Here is a 7,059-nt window from a genome sequence, read left to right as displayed (position 1 = left end):
CGACGGAGTTGACACACATAGCAAATAGGAAAGGTTCCAGGGGATCTTCCTGTTGCACTCCGGTCGATGAGACGATAAAGGAATCGCCAAACAGGAGGAGGCTGGGTTGTGAGTACGAAAGGTGGACCAGAGGATAGCGGAGGGGGCGAGAGAAAGGCAGGTCTCGAGCAAATGACCCGTCTCACTGTGTTTTGAACGCATTCGATATGTCCAGTTTAACTAAAAGATTCCAATGAAGAATCCATAAGTTCTCTTACGCATGGGGCAGCCGATTCACACCCTCCACTGACGCCGACGCCCAATTGGACTGGCAAAAATTTCGGGACCAACTCGGGGATCACAAACGTGGCAAACGAGCTTCCGGCCAATCTGCGAAAAAACATTATTCACGGCGATCGGCTCGACCCGTTATCTTTTTTACCCAAAGCAGTGAGATTAGCCGAGAAGAAAATCGCCCGGGCAAAATCCGGTAAATTCCCACCGATAAGACGGTACAGAGATTGGTGATAGATTCCAAGAGGCCTGCCTCAGCAGTAAGAGGTGAAGTCAAGTCTTTAATGTGTCCGGGCTTCAGCCCATCTATACCCCACTGCTGCTTGGGGAAAAACTTTTCAGTGCCTTCTCAACCTGTGAAGCGGTAACCAGCAGTTGCGCAAGGGCGGTCGTATTGATAGCGGGTTGGATGCGGGAGTTTACTGGAGGACTGGGGTGCTTGGATCTCAAATTAGACGAAACGGAAGAGATGGGGACAAAAGCCGGTTAGAGGAGGCAACAAGTCTGACAGCTCCACGGACATCGCCATCAAACAGCTTGCTGTTCACCTTACGACTAAATGGTAAATGCAAGGAGGAAGTTTTAGTGTTAACCACAGAAGGGGCGACACATTTGTGAGAGTCAGAGTGGAGGGAATCGAACTGGGAGGGAAACAGAGAATATAATGATCGAATAGGGCGAGTTTGCTGTTTAATAATCGATGCGGGAGAAAGTTTTTTAGACTCGCTGGTCGAGCCGGGAGGGTTGGATCCCAATACCGAAACAGCAAAACCAAAAAGGAGTAACCAGTCAGATAGTCATTAGATGACAAAGCGCGGTTTATATCTGTGGACAAAGAGAGAGCAGCTTGAATCCTCGCTGCCTTCGGTATCCGTGCCGGAATTTGGCGGTTACAGCGAGAAGAATAGATGAATCTTAAAGCATCTTCGGCTGACGGAGATGGACTTTCAGCAGGGATTTCCGGCGGACTGTTGGCCGGGACCGGCCTGCAAGAACGACAAACAGGGCAGTTCCAGGTTATGAGAGAAGCTGAAACGCGCCTGGAAAGTCGAACACACGAAAAGTGGAAGAAACTGTTGCAGCCAGAACAGTATCTACCTTTCTTCCGATCGTTGCTAGTTTTGCACGAAGAGCAAATAGCCATCGTAGGAAAGAAATAGAAAAGAAAGATGGAAAGGTATAAAAAGAAATAGAAAAGAAGATGGACAGAAAGGAAAGAAAGAAATGAAATAAGAATAGAAGAGATAAAAGGACAAATAAAATGAAAGAAAAAGAAATGATAGATGAAAGATAAAATGAAAGAAAAGATAAGATAGGTTGACAAAAATACTGACTATTTGAGTTTTTTTACCAATGAGGATTGTTAATATTCTGACTAGGTAATAAATTACGTAATATATTATGCAATTTTAAGAGGTGCCTAAATGTGTAGATACGAGGATACTTGAGATTATGTAATAAATTACGTAATATATTATGCAATTTGGAGAGGTTCCTAGATATGAGGAAACAAAGGTACTTGAGATTATGTAATAAATTACGTAATATATTATGCAATTTTAAGAGGTGCCTAAATGTGTAGATACGAGGATACTTGAGATTATGTAATAAATTACGTAATATATTATGCAACTTGGAGAGGTTCATAGATATGAGGAAACAAGGATACTTGAGATTATGTAATAAATTACGTAATATAGCAATTTTGAGAGGTGCCTAAATGTGTAGATACGAGGATACTTGAGATTATGTAATAAATTACGTAATATATTATGCAATTTGGAGAGGTTCCTAGATATGAGGAAACAAGGGTACTTGAGATTAGGTTATAAATTACGTAATATATTATGCAATTTTAAGAGGTGCCTAAATGTTAGATACGAGGATACTTGAGATTATGTAATAAATTACGTAATATATTATGCTATTTGGAGAGGTTCCTAGATATGAGGAAACAAGGGTACTTGAGCTTAGGTAATAAATTGCGTAATATATTATGCAATTTTAAGAGGTGCCTAAATGTGTAGATACGAGGATACTTGAGATTATGTAATAAATTACGTAATATATTATGCAATTTGGTGAGGTTCCTAGATATGAGGAAACAAAGGTACTTGAGATTATGTAATAAATTACGTAATATATTATGCAATTCTAAAGGGTGCCTAAATGTGTAGATACGAGGATACTTGAGATTATGTAATAAATTTCGTAATATATTATGCAATTTTAAGAGGTGCCTAAATGTGTAGATACGAGGATACTTGAGATTATGTAATAAATTACGTAATATATTATGCAATTTGGAGAGGTTCCTAGATATGAAAAAAACAAGGAGGAAACAGGGTTACTTGAGATTAGGTAATAAATTACGTAATATATTATGCAATTTTAAGAGGTGCCTAAATGTGTAGATACGAGGATACTTGAGATTATGTAATAAATTACGTAATATATTATGCTATTTGGAGAGGTTCCTAGATATAAGGAAACAAGGGTACTTGAGATTAGGTAATAAATTGCGAATATATTATGCAATTTAAGAGGTGCCTAAATGTGTAGATACGAGGATACTTGAGATTATGTAATAAATTTCGTAATATATTATGCATTTTTAAGAGGTGCCTAAATGTGTAGATACGAGGATACTTGAGATTATGTAATAAATTACGTAATATATCATGCAATTTGGAGAGGTTCCTAGATATGAGGAAACAAGGGTACTTGAGATTAGGTAAATAATTACGTAATATATTATGCAATTTTATAGGTGCTAAATGTGTAGATACGAGGATACTTGAGATTATGTAATAAATTACGTAATATATTATGCAATTTGGAGAGGTTCCTAGATATGAGGAAACAAGGGTACTTGAGATTAGGTAATAAATTACGTAATATATTATGCAATTTTAAGAGGTGCCTAAATGTGTAGATACGAGGATACTTGAGATTATGTAATAAATTACGTAATATATTATGCAACTTGGAGAGGTTCCTAGATATGAGGAAACAAGGATACTTGAGATTAGGTAATAATACGTAATATATTATGCAATTTTAATAGTGTTAAATGTGTAGATACGAGGATACTGAGATTATGTAATAAATTACGTCATATATTATGCAATGGGAAGAGGTCCTAGATAGGAGGAGGAAACAAGGGTACTTGAGATATGTATAAATACGTAATATATTATGCAATTTGGAGAGGTGCCTAAATGTAGATACGAGGATACTTGGATTATGTACTAAATACGTAAAATATTATGCAATTTGGATAGGTTCCTAGATATGAGGAAACAAGGGTACTTGAGATTAGGTAATAAATTACGTAATATATTATGCAATTTTAATAGGTGCTAATGTGTAGATACGAGGTACTTGAGATTATGTAATAAATTACGTATATATATGCTATTTGGAGAGTGTTCCTAGATATGAGGAAACAAGGGTACTTGAGATTAGGTAATAAATGCGTAATATATATGCAATTTTAAGAGGTGCCTAAATGTGTAGATACGAGGATACTTGAGATTATGTAATAAATTACGTAATATATTATGCAATTTGGAGAGGTTCCTAGATATGAGGAAACAAGGGTACTTGAGATTAGGTAATAAATTACGTAATATATTATGTAATTTTAATAGGTGCTAAATGTGTAGATACGAGGATACTTGAGATTATGTAATAAATTACGTAATATATTATGCTATTTGGAGAGGTTCCTAGATATGAGGAAACAAGGGTACTTGAGATTAGGTAATAAATTACGTAATATATTATGCAATTTTAAGAGGTGCTAAATGTGTAGATACGAGGATACTTGAGATTATGTAATAAATTTCGTAATATATTATGCAATTTGGAGAGGTTCCTAGATATGAGGAGGAAACAAGGGTACTGAGATTAGGTAATAAATTAGTAATATTTATGTTAATTTTTAATAGGTGCTAAATGTGTAGATACGAGGATACTTGAGATTATGTAATAAATTACGTATATATTATGCTATTTGGAGAGGTTCCTAGATATGAGGAACAAAGAATACTTGAGATTAGGTAATAAATGCGTAATATATATGCAATTTTAAGAGGTGCCTAAATGTTAGATACGAGGATACTTGAGGAATATGTAATAATTGCGAAATATATTTTGCAATTGGAGAGGTTCCTAGATATGAAAAAAAACAAGGAAAACAGGGTACTTTTGAGAGAGGTAATAAATTACGTAATATATTATGCAATTTTAAGAGGTGCCTAAATGTGTAGATACGAGGGATAACTTGAGATTATGTAATAAATTAGTAATATTATTATGCAATTTGAGAGGTCCTAGAGATGAGGAAACAAGGGTACTTGAGATTAGTTAGGTTATAAAATACGAATATATTATGCACTTTGGAGAGGTGCCTAAATGTTAGATACGAGGATACTTGAGATTATGTAATAAATTCGTAATATATTATGCAATTTGGATAGGTTCCTAGATATGAGAAACAAGGGTACTTGAGATTAGGTAATAAATTAGTAATATATTATGCATTTTAATAGGTGCTCTAATGTGTTAGTACGAGGATATACTGAGATTATGTAATAAATTACGTAATATATTATGCTATTTGGAGAGGTTCCTAGATATGAGGAAACAAGGGTACTTGAGATTAGGTAATAAATTGCGTAATATATTATGCAATTTTAAGAGGTGCCTAAATGTAGCTACGAGGATACTTGAGATTATGTAATAAATTCGTAATATATTATGCAATTTGGGGAGGTTCTAGATATGAGGAAACAAAGGGTATTGAGATGTAGGTAATAAAATACGTAATATATTATGTAATTTTAATAGGTGCTAAATGTGTAGATACGAGGATACTTGAGATTATGTAACTAAATTACGTAATATATTATCTATTTGGAGAGGTCCTAGATATGAGGAAACAAGGGTACTTGAGATTAGGTAATAAATTGCGTAATTATTATGCAATTTAAGAGGTGCCAAATGTTAGATACGGGATACTTGAGATATGTTAATAAATTGCGTAATATATTTTGCAATTTGGAGAAGTTCCTAAATATTAGGAAACAAGGGTACTTGAGATTAGGTAATAAATTACGTAATATATTATGCAATTTTAATAGGTGCTAAATGTGTAGATACGAGGATACTTGAGATTATGTAATAAATTTCGTAATATATTATGCAATTTGGAGAGGTTCCTAGATATGAGGAAACAAGGGTACTTGAGATTAGGTAATAAATTACGTAATATATTATGTAATTTTAATAGGTGCTAAATGTGTAGATACGAGGATACTTGAGATTATGTAATAAATTACGTAATATATTATGCAATTTGGAGAGGTTCCTAGATATGAGGAAACAAGGGTACTTGAGATTAGGTAATAAATTGCGTAATATATTATGCAATTTTAAGAGGTGCCTAAATGTGTAGATACGAGGATACTTGAGAATATGTAATAAATTGCGTAATATATTTTGCAATTTAGAGAGGTTCCTAGATATGAGGAAACAAGGGTACTTGAGATTAGGTAATAAATTACGTAATATATTATGCAATTTTAAGAGGTGCCTAAATGTGTAGATACGAGGATACTTGAGATTATGTAATAAATTACGTAATATATTATGCAATTTGGAGAGGTTCCTAGATATGAGGAAACAAGGGTACTTGAGATTAGGTAATAAATTGCGTAATATATTATGCAATTTTAAGAGGTGCCTAAATGTGTAGATACGAGGATACTTGAGATTATGTAATAAATTACGTAATATATTATGCACTTTGGAGAGGTTCCTAGATATGACGAAACAATGGTACTTGAGATTAAGTAATAAATTGCGTAATATATTATGCAATTTTAAGAGGTGCCTAAATGTGTAGATACGAGGATACTTGAGATTATGTAATAAATTACGTAATATATTATGCAATTTTAAGAGGTGCCTAAATGTGTAGATACGAGGATACTTGAGATTATGTAATAAATTACGTAATATATTATGCAATTTGGAGAGGTTCCTAGATATGAAAAAACAAGGAAACAAGGGTACTTGAGATTAGGTTATAAATTACGTAATATATTATGCACCGTATAATTGAGCTGTTCAAGAGGAGAATCTGAATGGAAGGTTGGACCAAGAGGAGAATCTGAATTGACGAGATAGGCATTCAGCCAGCGAAGAGAAAAACAGTTCTCGTAATAAGAGGGCAATTCTTGTTTGACGATCGTGGCAAAGAAGGGGGAAGAGATTTTATTAGACTCTGAATGGAAAAAAGGGGAAGCCGAAAGAAAAAAAGCAGAACAGCTTTAGCCAATCAGATTGCCCATCGGAATCCAAACCATCATCAATTACCGTGGATAAAAAGGAGGTTTCTAGGATACGAGCAACTAGTGATTCTTGACGGAATTGGCCGGGGGCGGTGGAGGAGTTTAGTGAATTTGAAAACGAAAGAGATAGAATGCGTCCCAGAAATGAACTCAGATAACGGGAAAGAACCTGGGAGTGGGAAAACACCAGGAATCGTAGTGGTGGAACGAGGGAACGAAAAATAAAGAAGGTAAGAGAGAAAAAATAGGTTCAATTGCTTGAAAACACGTGGAGAACTCGAGTATGGATTTTCATACTATGACTCAAATCTTGAATCAAAAATTATAAATCCTAATTAGAAATGATAAGAAGATTGTAGAGAGTACGAACAAATTTACGCAGTCGATAATCACGGAGAACTGTCCCAAGAAATGAGGATATGCACAT

Source organism: Octopus sinensis, unplaced genomic scaffold, assembly GCF_006345805.1.
Source record: "Octopus sinensis unplaced genomic scaffold, ASM634580v1 Contig11826, whole genome shotgun sequence".
NCBI classification, from domain to species: Eukaryota; Metazoa; Mollusca; class Cephalopoda; order Octopoda; family Octopodidae; genus Octopus; species Octopus sinensis.
The sequence above is the reverse complement of the archived record's forward strand: the minus strand, read 5'-3'. Positions refer to the sequence as shown.